This window comes from Macaca mulatta, chromosome 1 (assembly GCF_049350105.2).
Source record: "Macaca mulatta isolate MMU2019108-1 chromosome 1, T2T-MMU8v2.0, whole genome shotgun sequence".
Lineage (NCBI taxonomy): Eukaryota > Metazoa > Chordata > Mammalia > Primates > Cercopithecidae > Macaca > Macaca mulatta.
The window spans coordinates 220,491,839-220,510,855 of record NC_133406.1 but is presented as its reverse complement, the minus strand read 5'-3'; positions in this window follow the sequence as shown (position 1 = coordinate 220,510,855).

Sequence of the window (19,017 nt, the reverse complement as noted above, 5' to 3'; positions counted from 1 at the left end):
AGGGATGTGAGGCCTCAGAGCAAATGGCAATGGGACCAAAGTCTCCAGACAGGAAGGGGTTACTTACTGCCCTTTGATAACTGCCTGCCACAGGCCAGGCTCCAGATCATGGCTCAGAGCTGGGGTCCTGGAGTCAGGTGCCCTCCATTCAAATCCAAGTTCTGCCACTTACTACCTGTGTGGCTGCAAGCAGGGATTTAATCTCTTTACTCTAGTTTCTGTGTATGTAAAAATGGTTTAATCATAGAGCCCCTTTCAAAGGGATGTTGGGAGGATTACGTGAGATCATGTGGGCAAAGGGCTGTCAGATTCTTAGGTCAGATTCCTAAGAAACAGCTTCTAAGATGAATATTTGCATGCAAGAGGTTTGTCTGGGAGGGCTCTTGAGAAAGCACCTGATGAGGTGAAGGAAGCAGGACTGCGCAGAAGGAGACACTGAATGATCTGTAGCAACCACAAACTGGAGCTCTAAGGCAGGATTCCCCTTCAAATTCTCCTGCACTGAGGCCATGGGGCTACACCCAGAGAAAGAGGGTGGCCTTGATTTAGGCCGAAGGCAATTCCAGGGAGGCACTCAGCAGTGTGCTTTCAGCAGGCAACACTCTTGGAAACTGGGGTATGAATGCCTCAGTCCTGAAGGGGGACTTCAGCAGTGTATGGCATCATCCACCAATAGGGCTTAGGATTCAATAAATATTCACTGCTAATCATCATCATCATTGTCACCATCACCACTACCACCGCCATCATCATCATCACCACCACCACCATCATCACCACCATCACCATCATCATCATTACCACCACCATCACCATCACCATCACCATCACCATCATCACCACCACCATCACCATCACCACCACCACCACCATCACCATCACCATCATCACCAACATTATTATCACCACCATCACCATCATCAGCATTACTGCTACAATCACCTTCATAGCCACCACCAACACCATCATCATCATCACCATCACCACTACCATCATCATCATTACCATAATTATCACCATCATCGCCATCACCACCACCAGCCTCATCGCCATTACCACCAATATCGTCATCACCACCACCACCACCATCAACATCACCACCGTCACCACCATCACCATCACCACCACTACCACCAACATCTTCATCACCATCAACATCATCACCACCATCACCATCACCACCACCATCACCACCACTACCACCAACAGCATCATCACCAACATCATCATCATCACCATCAACAGCAGCAGAATCACCATTACTATCACCATCATAATCACCACCACCATCATCACGACCACCACCATCACTACCATCATCATCATTACCATGATTATCACCATCACTACCATCACTACCACGACCACCATCATCATCATCACCACCATCACCATCACCAACATCATCATCATCAGCAGCATCACTGCTACTATCACCATCATAGCCACCACCATCACCACCACTATCATCATCATCATTACCATAATTATCACCATCATCACCATCACCCATCACCACCATCATCACCACTACTACCAATATTGTCATCATCACCACCATCACCATCATCATCACCAGCACCATCACCATCACCACCACCATCAACAGCATCATCACCAACATCATCATCACAACCATCACCATTATCAGCATCACCATTACTATCACCATGATAACCACCACCACCATCATCACCACCACCACCACTACCATAATCATTATTATCATCATAATCACCATCACCACCACCACTACCATTATCACCACCACCATCACCACCACCACCACCACCACCACCATCATCATCATCATCTTGTTTAGCCCCAAAACCACCTTGGAAAGTGAATGCTATTAATGCCATTTTACAAATACAGAAACTAGGACAGAGAGAGGTTAATTGACTTGCCCAAGGATGCACACTTGTGCATGGCAGAGCCAACACCAGGACACCAGATCTGTCTTCATTCCAGTGCTCATGCTTCTTCATTACAATGTGAAATTCTGTCCATCCCAATCACTTTTGCTTCCAGAACTGGATAGATGGCCACCCACCCACTCCATGGACAGGAGCTCACTCCCACTCCGGCATCCAGCTCCAACACTGAAAGTCTTTGTTATGGAGTCACGAAAAGTCTGTTTCTCCAAAGCTTTTTACCCATTGAAGCCCTAGATCTATGCTAAAGAAATCTAGCTCCCCCTCACACCTTTCATCCATGACTATGTCCACCTCCAGGGCAAGAGAATAATGGGGCTCCAAGGCCTTAAAATATCTGAGTGTCACATAAACACCCAAAGCCCTGAAATTCTCTTGGCCAGACACCTTCCTGGAGAGCTGCTGCTCTAAGCCCTTGATGAACACACGGCGACAAGATGAAATCTGAACCCACCCACTTAGCTAAACCCACCACTGCCCTATCTCACCTTCCATCCTGGGCCTCCTTTCCATCACACTGCCAAGTTTCAATCCCGTCACACACCCTGACCGCTCTCACTCTGCACCTTTGAAGAGACCCTTCTCTCTTCTGGGTGCTCCCTTCTATCTCCTCTCCTGATTTCCCCCTACTCACTCCTTGTGTCTCAGCTTAGACATCAGCTTCCCCAGGAAGCCTTCTCTACCCTCCAAAGCCCAGTCCAGGGGCCTCTTCTCAGTGTCCTCTGTACCCAGAGCTTGTTCCTCCCCCACCACACTGAGAGCTTCATGAAGGCAGGGACTGTGTCCTCACTGCACTTGGCACAGTATCGGGCATGCAGCCTGTGATTAATAAAGTGAACAAATGAATGAATCACTAAATGAGTGGATGATGGAGCGATGAAAGAAGGAGAGGCATTTGGTTTTATTTACCCAAGTCCCCTAGAGATTATCCAAAAGGAGAGAGTCCTTGACCCCAAGTCTGGATACTCCAGCTTGTCCTGGTCCCCTTCTGCCTTACCTCACTCCCCAATCTGACATCTAGGGGCCCTCGCCCAACCCAACCCAGTGAGAACTGAATCTGCTCTTAGACAGGGATGTTGCAGTTGTTCTAAAAGCATAGCCTTGAAGGGTCCTTAAAAGCTTGTTGAGGCCAGAGGAGAAAACCGGCCTCAGAGAAGACCCAGAGAGGGTGCAGGAGCTACACAAGATCACACAGCAAGCTATTAGCCAAGCTTGACTGGCTGCTCAGTCAACCATCCCTCCCCGACCCCAGTGAATCCAGCTGGCTCTTTTTCACAGTCGTACTGCAATGGCAGCCCCATTGGCCTCTGTGGGAGCAGCAAGTGGACAATACATCTCTTCTCCCTGTCCTGCCCATCAAGAGGACACTTCAAAGTTCTTGGGGAGCTCCAGATCCCTCTGTCTCCCCACTTCCCTCCTCCCTCCTTTCGTCACCTCCTTTTCCCTCTTGCCTTGCCTCTCTGGCCGCCAAGCTCTGCAGGGGTGGCAAGCGTAGGAGGCTGGCACCAGGGAGGCTGCAGGTTGGAAATAAATTCTAATCAAACAGAATCATTCCATCTTCTCCCTCTGCTCTGAGGACAGCATTTTTGCCAGGTATTACTCATATGTGTGGAGAGAAATCTTCTGAGACTTCTCAGAGCCAGAGGGGAACTTGCAGGGTTGGGAGGATAAAAATCTCTTTTCCCCCCAGACTGGTTCTTGCTTTTATTATCTTCTCTCTCTGCCTCTCATTATGGCAGGACTTTGAGGAAATAGATTTCACTTGGACCTTCTCTGTTCATCTTAAAGGCACAGGAGCTTGGGGTGCTGACTGTTGGCAGGAGCCCAAAAGCAGGGGACAGCCAAGGGTCTAGAGAGTGGAGGAGAGGATGTCATGGGGGCCAGCCTTGAATGTCAGAGGGGAAGGGATGGATTCTCATAACCATTGAGCACAGGGGCCACTAGCAAGAAAGCCACTAGGGAAGGGACGGGCTTTCCCATAAGCAAGGATCAAAGGAGCTCAGGGTAACTCTGTTATTCTTAAGGACCTTAATACCTCTCTATCCTTCATCACACAAACCCGCCTCAATCCAATCTCTATCCCCAAAATGAATCCAAAATCCAATCACTTCTCTCTCCTCATAGCTACCACACGCATTCTAGTGGCCGCCATCTCTTTAGACCACTGTAATAGTGCCCCCCAAAATGTGGGCCCCCTCGATTCCAGCCTCTTCCACTCACACGGTCCCTCATCCACCCCGCACCACAAGTGAGCTTTCAAAAGCTTAGATCATGCCACGTCCCTGCCCTGCTTAGAACTCTTCCCACTGCAAGCAGAATCAGATCCAATGCCGCCCCCCATGGCCAGTGAGGTGCAAGCCCCCGTAGCTCCTGCTGCCTGGCCGGCTTCATCTCCTCTTCTCCCCCGCGTCTCCCACCTCTGTGCCCCAGCCACCTGCCCTTCTTCCTGTCCCTGGAACTTGCCCAACTATAGCTTCCAGGCTCTTGTTGCAAATGCCACATCCTCCAAGGGGCTTTCCCCACCCACCTGAGCTAAAGCAACACTCCAACCCTGTCACTCAGGACCACGTTGCCTACTGCGTCAGCACAGCTAACACCGTGCAACTAACTAAACTGGTATGACGGCTCCCGAAATACCCTTCCCTGGATGGTGCTGGGGTGGTGTGGGGAGCAGGAGACATCTCGCATGCAGCTCGGAAGGTGGGAGTGAAGCAGCAGCAGCTATGTGTTTGGAATATGCTCTGAAGGTCGGGGCAGAGTGCACCATTGTCACTGTCGTGGCCCATCTTTTGACGAGGGGCAGCTCCTGGGACTGCAGGAGCTCCACTCCACAAGACCCCCCACTTCCACCTCTCCAAGTCCTGGGCCAAGTGTGTGTGCAGCTCCATGGTAAAGGGTGCCAGCCCCTGTGGCAGCTCACCCCAGCAGCATCGACGTTGGAGGTCACTAGAGACAGACACGGGTTCCAGTTTGCCCTCACACCGACTCCATCCAGCTCTTCCTCCTGAAGGCCAGTTGGCTGACCTACAGTGACTCAGGCCTAACCCCAGAGGCAGAGACAGCGGCCTGCACAGACTGCCCATATGTTCCCACTGCCGAATAAGGTCTAACCCCTATAATGAAGCCTTGGTTCTTCACCATCAGTAGCAGTGCAGCTTCTCCTGCTGAAGCCCGATGGATTAGTCTCAGGCTTAGCCCTCACTGGTACCCAGCCTTCTTAGTACTGGCTCTTGCCATTTCTCACCACATGACATGGGAAGAGCCTCGATGGCAAGGACCCTGTCTGTCTTTTCTCAGCAGCATCCCTAGAATGCAAAGCAGAATCTGGTGTTCCAGCAGATGCCCAGGGCTGACTAGAATGATTAACTGGCAAGATTTGGTGACCAAGAAGTCACTGGAGATATGAAAAAGTGACCAATCAACGTATACTGTGTGTATACCTAGTATATGGGCAGGACCAAAGAGGCCCTTTCCTTCTGCCTCCAACTGCATCCTCCCCATAGCTGTCTCCAGCCCCAAGAGCACCCTCTCCTTCTCACGTCCCACCTCCTCCAAAGAATGGCCAAGGCCCTCATCTCCTTCTAATCCCTACATTCTGGTTTCTGCTTCATGGTCACAGAGGAGGCCATGTTAAGGTCATCAATGCTCAGCCGGCCCCCAGCCCTGGGTCTCCTTGGACTCTGCTGACCCCTGCCTTTTCTGAAGCTCTCTCCTCCCACCCAGTGTTCCTCCCATCTCTCAGAACGCACCTCCTCTGGCATCCCCATCTTTAACTGGTTGTTCCCAGAGTTCCTCCCTCATCCCATCCTCTCTGCTTCTCTTCCTCTCACTTCTCCCTATATATTCCCCATTCCCCACCCTCAGCCCAGGCAATAACACACACCCCCATCATTTGACCCACTGCCTACAAATTTAGAATCTCAGATCTATCTCCAGTCCCAACAATTCTCCTGATTCCCCCATTTCCAACAGTCTGAGAGAGTTGTGACATTTTGACACTTTTTAGACACAGAAGCATCAAGGTGGGCATGCCCATTGTAAGTTTATGCTTTTTATTCTCAAGGACCACTTTCAACCCCATTGCTCAGCCTGAGCCCATTGCTTCATGTCAGCAAACCCTTGGGAAGGGCGGGGGAGTGTCTGAGACCACTCGTCAGAGACTCTTCCAAAGCTCGGCACCAGTCACCCACAATACCCTGTTTCACATGCAGGGCTCAACACATGGTAAGACTTAACACATGTTTGCTGAGTGCATGCGTGAATGAATTTGTGTATGAGGGATGAGGCCTCTCCAGAGGGATCTCGCGGAAGGAGAACCATCCTTTTTGCCAATTCAAAATCCAAGGAAGGATGTGGGAGGCCAAAGCACTCTTGCTCTGCAGGCAAGGAACGCAGAGGTCCAGGCAGTGGAAGACAAGGATCCCCAGGGGAGCAGGTAAGGGAGAGCACCCAGCAATGGTGCCAGAGATCCCAGAGGACACTGGCATGGGAGCAATCTTGTAAGACTTCCTGCAAGGACCTGCAAAATCAGGTCCAGGAGAGGACAATCAGATGCCAATCACTTAGGCCACTCTGTGGTGATACCACATCCCTGGAAACTGGTCACAGCCAGCCCGGTCTACATCCCTAGAGGACCCAACCTGCTCCAAAAGCCCCCTGCATCCCCAGCCACCTGGGTCTCTGCCTCTGTAGGAGGAGCATCTGCCCAGCACGTAAAGCTCCTGGGATGACTCTCACACTAACATGGTGCTTGACAGTTCGCAAAGACCCTTTACACATTGTCCAGTAACCCTCCCCACCGCCCTGCCAGGTAGGTACAGTATTACTATCGCAGAGGCTCAGAGATGGTAAGTGACTTGTCCGTGGACATAAAGCTAGCAAGAGGTTTGGTGAGATTGCAACCCAGGCCTGTCTGACTGGGATCTCACCTCTCCACTCCAGCATGCTGTCTTTTGAAGAAAGTTAAAGCCTAGACCCGATTGAAAATTCATAGTTAAAGGTACACATTATGTGTTCAATGATGCAGTCAATGCACATAGTCAATGCTCAAAATACTTAAAAATTGCACACAAACTGTGCTGGGTAATGCACAATGTTCAGAGTAGGTGGTTTCATTATGCACAGTAAATGCACTTACTAGGTACATGGCAATGATAGTGCTGGGAGGAGGACGCACGCCAGGGACAAGGCTGAGGCTCTCAGGCCAGTTTTGTGAATGACTGCACTTGATCTTGGCCCCACCATGGGTCAAAGAAATCCCCCTGATGATAATAATGGTGACAATGGGTCCCCCTCCAGCAGCCTCCTCTGAGGTTCCAACTGGATGTCAGGCCCCTCTTCTCTGCACCCACTCACCCTGAACTTGCCCTGTGGCCTCAGTGTCTGTTTATCTGTCTGCCTCTCACACCAGAAAAGATTTTAAACCAGACAGTCTAGCTTGAGAGTCTAATTATCTATCCACCATTATACTGTTTCACCTTGGATGCACAGATAGAATGGATGGTTGGGTGGTGGCTCAGTTTGTTTTTGCTGCTATAACAGAACACCTGAGACTGGGTAATTTATAAAGAACAGAGATTTATTTCTTACAGTTCTGGAGTCTGGGAAGTCCAAGGTTTGAGAGACTGGCATCTGGCAGGGGCCTTCTTGCTGCACCATCATCCCATGGCACAAGGTGGAAGGGCAAGAGGGCACAAGAGGAGGCCAAACTCACTTTTATAACAAACTCACTCCCTTGATAATGGCATTAATCCATTCATGGGGGCAGAACCTTTGTGTCTGAATCACCTCTTAAAGGTCCCACCTCTCAATACTGTTGTATTTGGGCTTAAGTCTCCAACACATGAGCTTTAGGGGACATAAAGCTTTAGCTCCATAACAGATGGAGCAAATGGATGGATAGATGGATAGATGGATAGATGGACAGATGGATGGATCAATGGATGGATGGATGGATGAATGGATGGATGGAAGAATGGTTGGATGGATGGACAGACGGACGGACAGATGGATGGATAAGTGGGTGGATAAATGGATGGATGGATGGATGGATGGATAGATGGATGGATGGATGGATGGATGAATGGATAGATGGATGAAAAATAGGGGAATGGAAAAGTGAGAGACAGTAAGCTCTTAACAATGATAGTTGGTATGGTCATTTAAACCCATATCCCAAGAAGGTTCAGGAAAAAAATTAAGTCAAGATCTAACGTAAACCCCTAGCCCAGAAACCACCATCCCAAAAGCCTAGAACTCATGAAACTCTCAGTAAAAAGGTCTGAAAAGATCTATTGGTCTTTGCTCCTTAAAGGTGAAGACCATCCTCCAGCATCTTCCTGTCCTTGCCATGACATGCACACACTGCCCAGGATACAGTTGCACACATTGGCCAGAACTAACAAAATTCTCATCAGATAGGATAGGAGGTTATTGAACACCTACTATGTGCTTGGCACAGTCCTTTGCTGAGCAGCTGGCTGGCCGGCTGGCTTTCTCTGGCAGGCTGCCAGCCTGGCCAGCTGACTGACAGGACCCGTATCAGCTCACAGAGCAGCTGGCATTTCCTTCACTGTAAATGCCCTTGTCTCACTGGATAGAGGGAGAGTGTGATGATGACAGGGCTGGTCAGAATGATTTAGTTTCATTTCTGATGTGCCCTGCCTAGGGAATTCTCATTGTCATCAGGTGGTGACAGTTTATGGCTATGGGTATTTAAACAGCTTGGTTATTCGTTTCAATAGGCATCATATAAAAATATTAAACAGGCAGAGGAGATGGTAGGCATAGCCTGATCTGTTTGGAGAAAGATTACCTGGGAGCTGACCTTCCAGGTAAAGAGATATTGGCAAGGGTGTGTTCGCAGGGTGTCCCAGGTGTTAATTATGGAGGCGACTCCCTGCAGTCACCCCTTTATGTCCAAAAGGAAAGTGCTGCTGCATTTATCTCCAGTTGTTTGGGGGAAAATAAAGTTTATTCTTTCATGATCATAAAAGTAAAACATCCCCATTGTAAAATATTTAGAGAATTCAGGGAAGTAGAAAAAAAGAAAGCAAAAATCATCCGTTAACCCACATCCCAAAGAAAACACTGAACATTCTCCTCCATCTTTTTAATTTTTCTTATACAGGTTTGACATAGCTGAGATGACAATAATGATTAATAATAGTAACTAAACCTTAACAATATATGCGAGGCAATGTTTTAAGTGTTTTCTAAGTATTAACTCATTTAATTCTACCAATGGCTCTCTGAGGCAGGACTATTATTTTGTCTATTTTACAGATGAGGAAACCGAGGCACAGAGAGGTTAGTTAGCTTGCCTGCGTTCACAGCCAGTAAGTGGCAGACAGAGCTAGGATGCAAACCACTCCATGATACCGTCTCTCCTACCATCACACAATTTATATTTTCCTCTCTGCCTTAAGCTTCATGCAGACACATGTGCACTTTCCTTTGTCCTTGCATGAGCTGCAGAAACATTATTATTATTATTGTTATTGTTATTAACATGGAGTTTCACTCTTGTTGGCCAAGCTGGAGTGCAATAGCATGACCTCGGCTCACTGCAACCTCCGCCTCCTGGGTTCAAGTGATTCTCCTGCCTCAGCCTCCTGAGTAACTGGGATTACAGGCGCATGCCGCCACGCCTGGACAATTTTTCGTATTTTTAGTAGAGATGGGGTTTCACCATGTTGGCCAGGCTGGTCTCGAACTCCTGACCTCAGGTGTTCCACCTGCCTCAGCCGCCCAAAGTGCTGGGATTCCAGGCATGAGCCACCGTGCCTGGCAGAAACATTATTATTAATGGCCATCAAATATCGTAGGTTTCTGGACTACAATTTACGTAGTCATTCCTCTGTTTGGGATATTTTTTTTCCTGAATTTTCAGTATTCTGTACCATCAATAGCATCGTGGTGAACAAATCTTCACAGAAGAAAACCACTGCCTCCTATAGTTTCCTCTCCCAAGAATATAACCACCCTATCACCACCACACAAAGCTGGCCCCAGTTCTTCACTAGGCCTTGAAAGCAACAAGCTCTGGCCCCCTACTCTTCACTGGCCCCCAGGCAGGATCAGAACTCTGAAACGACTGCCACTGTGGACCAGATACCTCTCAAATGCATCCAGGCCTGCTCAGGCAAGACCATGTGGGCATCACGCCTGTCCCACCAGCCACCTGGCACTGCACCTCATTTCTTCCAGCCTCAGGTTCTTCCCTTTAAAATGAAAACACCAATTCAAACCCTACCTACCTTAAATGACGAGTTTTCTGTGAGACTCAGATGACACAGTTGTGTAAAAAAGGCTTTTGAAACTGGAAAAGAGCTCTGTTTATGCTAGACATTGTTATTATCATAACATTAATTCACTAACATTCCCTGAGGAGCTGCTGTGTGCCAGGCATTTGTGCAAAGCCCTGGGGACATGGATACCAAGGAGGGAGCTCCAGCGCCTGCCCAAGAGGGAGCATGGTCTGATGGAGGAGGCCCCTGATGGGGCTTGGACAGAAGGAAGCGTCGGCACTGCAGGAGCCTAAGTGAGGGAGCTCATTCCATTCAGGTTAAAGGGTGTCAGGGAAGGCTTCCTGGAGAAGGTGACATCTCAGCTGAAACCTGGAGGACTTAGCTAAATGGAAAGGGTAAGAGGCTAAAAGAAGAGCATGTGCAAAAGTGCAGAGGCATAACAAGTATGGCACTCTGGAAACAACAGAGTGGCCAGGGCATTGAAGCGGGCTTATGGAGAAGTGGAGGAAGATGAGGCTTGCAGTGTAGACCACACCCCATCTGCTCTTTTAACTGCCAGTGATCCCCAGAACTGTTTAGAGAATGGGAAAGGTGCTGTGCAATCCATCCCCAGAAAAACAGCCTCCCCGGGCTCACCTGTGGGTGACGGGGCAGCATGACCCACTGTATAGCCTAAGGGTAGCACAGCATCATGGGAAGGGACCCACCGAGATAGTCAGGACCCTGCTTTATAGAGCGGGGCAGAGCAGTCATTAGAGACCTTCCCCTTCCTTCTGCCACCCCTGGGCCCCACCTTTCTCTAATATCAACTCCACAAAAGCGCCTCCCCAAGGACTGCTCCAAAGCTCAGACCTGAGGATGGAGCCCCAGGAGACTCAGGGAAAGAATCTGCTATTTATTGAGCACCTACTAGGTGCTGGGTAATAGATCATTTTATCACCTTTCCAGCAATCCTCTGAGGCCTTGATACGTGGCCCCATTTCACAGATGAGGGTCAGAGAAGTAAAGGAATCATGCTCTGAGCATTCAGGTTAACGTAGCCATCAGAGAGACCAGGCTGAATCACTGGTCTGCAGCTTCCCCGTTGGTGCCCTTGGACAAAATGACCGCTTCTCTAGACCCCGATGGGATAACAACAGTGCTGTTGCTTCTGCAGGCAGCTGTGGGGCCTCACCGAGATGGGTACTCAGAGCATGACGCATGCGTATGCAGACCACACAGCAGCTGCAATGGCTGGCTTAGACTACGCCCACCTCTCCCATGTGCCCTGCACAGTCCCACCTTCCTGAGGTCAAGACCAGGATTGAGTTAAATCTGAAATCTCTCCGCATTCATCCAGGGAGTGGACCAGTCCAGTCCCAAGCACTAGTGACGTTGTTGTGCTGTCTTAACTCCCCAGTTTCGTCACTTCAAGATGCTAATGCTTTCCACCTCGGCTAGGACTGCGGGGAAATCCAGGGCCCGCCCCCAACCCCCACCCCCACCCCCACCCTCTGGCCGTCTCAGAAATGCCCACACACACATCAGCTTCTCTCTGCCAGTGATAGGAACACAGCCAGGCTCCAGTGGACCAAAGAAACCTGCCAGGAGCTTTCCCGAGACCGCCTCCCGAAAGCAAGGGGAGAAGACCCTGCTGTGCGACTCCAGTCAAGACCCTCAAGCTTTCTGTGCCCCAGTTTCTTCTCAACTCCCCGAGATTGGTGGGCCCACTGAAGTCCATGGAGGGTTTATTTCCTTCTTGACAAATATTTATTTACACACTGTTCTAGAGAGAGTAGCAAGCAAGGCATTGCCCTTAGGAAGCTTCTGGCCTTTTGTGCCTATTTCCCCATCTGTTAAATGGAGATTATAATAGTGCCTACCTCATAGAGTTGTTGTGAAGATTAAATAAATTAATATGTATAAGAGCTTAGAGCGGCGCTGCATGTGGTGGCTCACGCCTGTGACCCCAGCACTCGTGGGAGGTGGTGGCAAGAGGACTGATTGAGTCCAGGAGTTGGAGACCAGGCTGGGCAACATAGTGGGACCCCCATCTCTACATAAATATTTTAACAATTAACTAGGTGTGGTGGTATCCACCTGTAGTCCCAGCTACTTGGGAGGCTGAAGTGGAAGGATTGCTTGAGCCTAGGAAGTTGAGGCTACAGTGAACTGTGATCATGCCAATACACTCCAGCCTGGGCAACACAGTGAGACCCTGACTCTCAAAAAAAAAAAAAAAAGAGCTTAGTGCATGGCCTCGCACTTCATAAGTGCCCACAGAGACTTGGTAGTGGTGGCAGTAGCAGCATTCCTTGGTGGACTGTAAGGAGTGGATGAGATAATACACATAAAGCATTTAGGGTTGTAACTGGCACACAGTACACGTGAAATATATGACAGTGATTTCCTTACATGTTAACTGTTACATCAGCCCATTTTAGAGAGGACAGAACTGAGGTATGATAAGTTAAGTGACTTGCCCTAAATCTCACTTTAAAGGCTCTTAAACAGGCTCTAAACTAGTATTTGCTAACCTCAGCACATTGCTGTTTGAGGCTGGATCATTCTTTCTGGTGGGGCTGTCCTGTGCGCTGCAGGATGTTTAGCAGCATCCCTGGCCTCCACCCACCAGGTGCCAGTAGCACTAGCCCTCTCCCCAGCATTGTGACAACCAAAAATGTCTCCAGATGTTGCCAAAGCCCCCTGGGGGGCCGAATCAGCCCCAGCTGAGAAGCACTGCTGTAAACTGAGCCTTGAGCTCCTACGTCAAAAACCTCCTGATCTAGCCCTAACCTCCTTTCCCCCAGTCCCAACACCACTACAAATGCCTTGTTCCAACCAGACCCTAAAGGACTGCCCTTTCTCAAGCAAACCCCAAACTTACCAACATCTGTCCCTCCACTCAAGAGTGCCCTTGCCACCCCTATCCACTTCTCCAAGGCCCCACTGAAATCCCACCCACTCATTAAATGGTCTCCTCACCCCCTAGAACACATTGTTTGTCAGTGCCCAGCCCTCATCATGATGGGCATTTCAATCTGTATCATATCTGATCGTGAACATGTCCATGCTTCCTTGTTCCCTGTCCCTGACACCCACCCCCAACTCCAGGGGAGGGCTGTGCCTGACTCACCCCTGGTGTCCCCGGCACCCTGCATGGAGCCAGGCACACAGACTGAGTCATCACTCTGGGCAGATGGTTGTTATAGATAAGACTGGTGCCCAAGCAGCCTCTTCGGTGCTGGTGAAGGGTCCCCAGGTTAGAAGGCAACATGGCATGGAATTTAGCAGTGGTTAAGAGTTCAGAGTGGGCCAGGCGCGGTGGCTCACGCCTGTAATCCCAGCACTTTGGGAGGTCGAGGTGGGCGGATCACCTGAGGTCAGGAGTTCAAGACCAGCCCGGCCAACATGGTGAAACCCCATCTCTACTAAAAATACAAAAATTAGCTGGGTGTGGTGGCGCATGCCTGTAGTCCCAGCTACTTGGGAGGCTGAGGCAGGAGAATGGCTTGAACTCATGAGGCGGAAGTTCGTTTCATTGCACTCCAGCCTGCGGCACAAGAGTAAGACTTCATCTCTAAAGAAAAAAAACAAAAAACAAAAAAAGAGTTCAGAATGGAAGCCAGATTCAGACTCAGTTTCCACTCCTGGCTCCTTCCTGACTGAGGACAAGTTACCCAGACCCTCTGGGCCTCAGTTTCTTTGTATGTGAAATGGGTATGATATATAGTTGTAACTGGCACACACAATAAACATGATTCCTAGGGCTGCTGTGAGAATTAAATAAGAAAATGTACATGGAACACTTAGCACTGTGGCACGTGATAAGAAGGCTATTAAGAAAATTAAAATAACGGAAAAAATTAAAATGCTGATAGTTAATAGCTGTGCACTCATACAATGCCTTGGCTGCAGAGGTCATTCCCCTACATTACCTTGTGGGGTTTGATCAGCAGTTCTGGAAGCACCTAGGGCAGGAATCACCACCCCAGGGTCACAGATGAGACTGCTGAGGTTCACAGGGGAACCGAGCAGAGCAGCAGGTACCCTGGCTCCCAACTCAGGGCTCTCTGGTTCCGGAAAAGAATTCTAGGTGAAGGCGGGAGGGGGTGGGAAGGTCCTTCCCCCTAGGTGCCCCTGAGGTCTAACTCTGGAACTCCTTGGATAATGAGAAAAGGGGGGCTTCGGAACCCTGGATGTGGGTTCCACATCCTGCGGGGGCAGGGAGGCCGCCTGGGAGTCCGCCAGACGCAGTAAATAATTCACACAGATGAACTGGAGATAAGGGCGGCTTCGTGGAGGATCGAGTTCAGGTCGGAGGAGGCTCAGACGGCTGGGGGGACTTGTGGTCTCCCCTGTCTGAGAGGGGAAAATTCGTGGGACTCTGGCTGCCAGGAAAACACAGTCCCCAGGTGCCGGCTCGGTGCCACTCCCTGCCATTGGCGGGAGGGAGCTCCCCGGAACTGCCCCGCGGGGCAACACGCCTGGCCAGCCGCCTCCGCCCAGCCGTCCCCATGGCAACCGGCTGGCCTGGTCCAGGGTTCACGGCCAACCGGATCCTCGGTCTCCCCTCCCCCACGGGAGGCTGAGCGTCTTAGACTCCCAACTCTGTTCTCTGGGAGCTTCCAGCTGCAGGAGTCTACAGAATCATTCTGTCTGACCCCCTCGTTTTATGGGAGGTCCGTCGAGACCACGGACTCTGGGGGCCTGCCCGTCCTGGATGCAAGCCTTGCTCCACCATTTTCCAGCTGTGGGATCCTAGGAAGGGGACTTGGCCACCCTGCGCCTCGGTGTTCATTATCTGTAAAATGGGGATGATAACAATAGTGGCTATCTTATAGGGTTGTGAAAATTGAATGGACTAAATGCAAAGAGGGCCAGAGGGGTTACGTCTGTAGCCAGCACTGAGGAAGCATTATTTTCCATGTTGGGAAACGGAGTCTCAAAGGACCAAAATACTTGTCCAAGGTGACGGTCACACAGCATGCTATTGGCAGATTTGGAATTGGAATGCAGTTGTCATTCTTCCTAAAACACCCAGGGTGGACACACTGGGATTCCCCAAGGGTTACCTGTGCTTCCTGCAGACCCACCCAAGCCCCCTCTCTGACCTCTTGACAGTCACAGTCATTGAATTGTCCTTGACCAGGCAGTAAGGTCCCTGAACCAGAAAAGGTCTTGCTTTAGCCAGCCCGGTCTCCCCACTGCCAAGCACAAACCCGCTTCCTGCACCTCTGCTTTCCCCCCGTGCCTGGCAGAGGAGCTATCCAATGAGTATAGATTTAATAAATTAATTAGTTCATCTCTTCTACCCAAACACCCTCCCAGAGCAAGCTCCTGAAGCCCCTGGTCACCCAGCTGTCTGCCTTACAGGACACCCCTTACCCTGACCGCTTCCTGTCATCAGCCCCCACTCCACCCCACTGCCATCACCATGCTGTTTGGATTTCCCATGGCACATTGCCTGGGTCCTCCTCCTCCCTTCAGCTTGCCCTCCCTGACTTCCCTCCCTGCTTAGTGACCCTTTGTCCTCAAAATGGCTGTTTTGGGGTCAAGGACCTTCCTCCAAGTCCAGAGGTGTTCCTTTCCCCTGTGTTAAGGACAAACCCTCCAACGTGAGAGGCAACAAAGTAAACCGTCCTCATCCCCGATCCTGGGGGAAACAGATGGGGACCTGGTACTGCCACGATGTGGGTAGGGGCGATCCAGTGGCTTTCTGGGACTCTCAATCCCACTACGGAGGTGGCAGGGGCTTTGGGACGCAGAATCTCTGTCCTTAGGGGCCACCCCACAAGCTCCAGCCCAGCTGCCAGGTTTCCTCGGATACGGCCCAGTCGCCTCTGATTTATTTTTGCATATGGTTTGGGAGAATCTCTGTTGCTGGAATAACGACAACCTTTTTTTTTTTTCTCTTTTCCTTCCCTCCAATAGGCAGACTTTATAAACCAGAGCAGCTGCCTGAAGGTTTCCAAGAAAAAATTCTGCACAGTTTCTAACCAGGGTGACAGTTCCCCTCCACAGGAAGTTCTTTTATTAATTTTTTTATCTCTTCTTTTGTAAGACTATCGGTCATCAGGGAGCACCTGTGGGCATTTTTTTGTTTCCCCCCACTGCTCCCATTTGCCTGGAATTCATTATTAAATCTAAACCACAGTGGCCTTGCCCAACACAGGGGCGAAGTTCGAACTACTGAAAAATGGGTCACTCAAATCGCCTGTGCAGAAGAATCCCAAATAATTTATGGAGATACTCCTTCCTCAAGGAGGTGAAACATAAATCCCTGTCCCTGAAGTGTGGGCTGTGCATAATGATTTCCTTCTATGGAGTATAGTATGGAAAGCAGGGAGAAAGAGTAATTTTGCAGGAGAGAAACCTGACAAACACTAGCTCAGCCAGATGGCCAAGGTCAACATCAGCAGCGGTCAGTCGTGTCTATAGCATGGACACTTGATATGATGTGATGAGAACAGCACATCACCCCCAAACCCATAACCACAGTTGAACCACAAGAAAAACAGCAGACAGACCCCACTTGAGGGACAGTCTACAAAGTACCTGACCAACAGTCTATCAAAAACAAGGAAAGTCTGAGAAACTACCACAGCCAAGAGCAGCCTAGGGAAATATGATGGCTACATGCAATGTGGGAGACCCTGTGGAACAGAAAAAGGATGGTGGGTAAAAACTAATAAAATCCAAATAAACTACAGAGTTTAGTTAACAGTAACATACCAGTGTTGTGGAAAATGTACCGCAGTAATGTCAGGTGTTAACAATAGGAGAAACTGGGTCGGGGTATGTGGCAATTCTGTAATATCTGCATAACTTTCCGTAAATCTAAAACTATTCTAAAAGTTTACTTTTTAAACAGCGAGCCATCTGTCTGGGCTTCAGGTAATCCTCAAAACCTAGCTATCTTTGATTCCCCATTTTTGCCATTTATGAAGGATTTGAGCTTCTGATGTGGGGAGTATCCAAGCCCCTAGATCCCAACCTCATTTCCATAGGAACAATCATCATTTTCAAGCCCAGGAAAAACATCCATTTTGTTCACCATTTTATACCCAGATAGCCTAGCACAGTACCAAGCACATAGTAGGTGCTAAATTGATATTTGTCAAATGAAAGAAACTTGAGGAGGTCTTCATGAAGGAAGTGATCCAAGCAGAAAGTCAAGATCTTCCCTTTCCAGGGCCGGAAGTCAGTACCTCTTAGTCTCCATCTGGAGAAGGAAGACTTCTGGCAGTCTGGTTAGAAGTGGGTAGAGACTCCTCTTGACTCTGCCTTTGGAAGGCAAGCATGTGGATTTACTTAGGACTGTATTTATTGGGGCATTTTGGGAGCTGGATGAAGATCATGAGAGGCAGGCTGATCCCCCGAAACCACTCCCCACCTCCTCACCCAAGGCCCCACCCTTCAAACCCCCAAGATGCCTCCACTGACCCTCAGGGCAACTGCCAAAACTATAGGCAAAGAAGCTTCGTGCAACAAAAACGGTTGGCTAGATCTTAAAAGTTCATTTCCTGGCATGTGGTAGTCACTTCATATATGTTCTTATTGATGGCTGCCATTTGTTCTGCACCAGGCCCTGTGCTAGGGAGAAGGGAGGGGTTCCCATCTAATGATATGTGAGAATTGTCATTATCCCTATTTAATAGAAGGCAAAACAGAGGCCCAAAGAACCTGAGAAATGTCCAAGTCACAGCTAGAAAGTATAGAAGAGAGGTTTCAAATCCAAGACATCTGTGTCCCAAGCCCATGCACCAGCCACCCTAATGTCTGACCCCTCCCTCTAGGCCAGAGCTTCCCACCAGGCCCCCAGACCCTGGGAATTCCCTCTCGGCTCTCTGCAGAGGCACCCCTTACTCATTCCTTCATCTGTGGCCTCTAGACAGTAGTAATTTTCAAGTCTCTTTCTTTCAAAACTTAATTTGCCAATTTCCCCCTTAGAGGTGCTTTTTTATATTCCTTCAGGCTGTCAGCCTGGACAGGCCACGGAAGCAGAATCCAGGGAGATGGATGCTTATTACAACCATTCAATTAATTAAGTTTGAATAATGCAGTGCTGGCATGCTCCCATCGATGCGTGGAGGCCTATAGACCTCCCCCACCTTAGACTTTTAATAGCCTTTTCCATATTTATTGCTACCTAACCGGACACTTCAAACATATCCTGCACTCAGTATAATTTGATATCTGCCCAGTCCCCAAAATGCCCTCTCGACAAATGTTTACCTGATGCTATACTATATTTAAAATATTTATATTCCTTTTTGCTGAATGGAGTCCTTGGGAAAGGAGGACTCTGTCTTCCCACGCAGAGGATCCGGCATTCGCTGGCGGGGTGGCCTCCAGCAGCAATGTTTTAATACATCACTTATTAAAATGGACCTGGAGCCTTGGCCAAGGGCTCCCATACTCCCTGCTTCCCAACACAGGACAGCCCCAAGGCCTTAGCTGACCACATCCAAGCCCTGCCCCCTTCTAAACCCTTACACCGTGACTGTCAGAGCCAACAGGGCCTCAAACCAACAAAGGACCTTTAAGGCTGAAGGACAGTGACTACAGCTGGGACTGAGCCTGGGCCTGGGGTCAGATGACCCTGCATCCTCCTCCTGAAGCGTGGGCCCTGGGTTCCGGTCCTGTCTCTGTGACTTACTAGCTGAGTCACCTTATACAAGTTACTTCACCCTTCTGAGCCCCAGTTTCTCCTGTACAATCAGGATAATAATAGTGCCTATTTCATATGGCTTTGTGAGTCTGGTATACAGTAAGAGCTCAATTAATGCAGAAGCTGTGCAATCCTTTTGGCCTCTCTGGGGCCTCGATTTTCTTACCTACTGAAGAGAGCA